The following is a 1019-nucleotide window of genomic DNA, read 5'->3' as shown; positions in this document are numbered from 1 at the left end:
ACTTCATTTGCGTTATGTGCTGCCCCGGATACACGGATGAGCGGCCAATACTGAGCAAAAGTAGTTGCATATCGGATTTAAAGCTTTGTATGATACTTATATGAGCGTATAACTTTTATAATATCATATTTATACCTTCATATCAATTTAAACGTATATGAACCATTTTGGATGTAGCCCATCAAAATAACTCAACGTCTTCCACGCGAGCGACATGAATCGAGCGCACCCAGTTTGCTGGCGCGATGTTTTGACTTTTGAGCAGTGATGTTTGATAGATACGTATTCGAGAAACTGTTGCCCAATAACTCTGATAGATAAGTATTCGGCAAACTATTGACCAATAACTCTGTGTAGGTAAGCATCATCTGTTATAATTTGTATAACTAAATCATGTATGCATGTAACGTTAGTTAACGTCAGCAGCTGCGAAGTTCAGCCTGGGTTCACGTGCTACTCTGTACTAGGAAACTCGGAAATGTTCGACTTGCTAAATGCTTGAACTGAATCCCCAAAAAACATTTCCACTGCATTTCAGCCCTGCCACAAAAGGACCAGCTGACATCATGTCAGTGATTCTCTCGTTAACACAGGTGTGACTGTTGACGAGGACAAGGCTAGGGGTCACTCTGTCATGCTGACCGAGTTCGAATAACAGACTGGAAGCTTCAAAAGGAGGGTGGTGCTTGGAATCATTGTTCTTCCTCTGTCAATCCTGGCTCCCTGCAAGGAAACACGTGCCGTCTTCATTGCTTTGCACAAAAAGGGCTTCACAGGCAAGGATATTGCTGCCAGTAAGAATGCACCTAAATCAACCATTTATCGGATCATCAAGAACTTCAAGGAAAGCGGTTCAATTGTTGTGAAGAAGAAGAAAGTCCAGCACGCTCCAGGACCGTCTCCTAAAGTTGATTCAGCTGCGGGATCGGGGCACCACCAGTACAGAGCTTGCTCAGGAATGGCAGCAGGCAGGTGTGAGTTTATCTGCATGCACAGTGAGGTGAAGACTTTTGGAGGAT

Source organism: Salvelinus sp. IW2-2015, linkage group LG2 (assembly GCF_002910315.2).
Source record: "Salvelinus sp. IW2-2015 linkage group LG2, ASM291031v2, whole genome shotgun sequence".
In the NCBI taxonomy this organism is placed as follows: domain Eukaryota; kingdom Metazoa; phylum Chordata; class Actinopteri; order Salmoniformes; family Salmonidae; genus Salvelinus; species Salvelinus sp. IW2-2015.
This window is presented reverse-complemented; position numbering follows the sequence as displayed.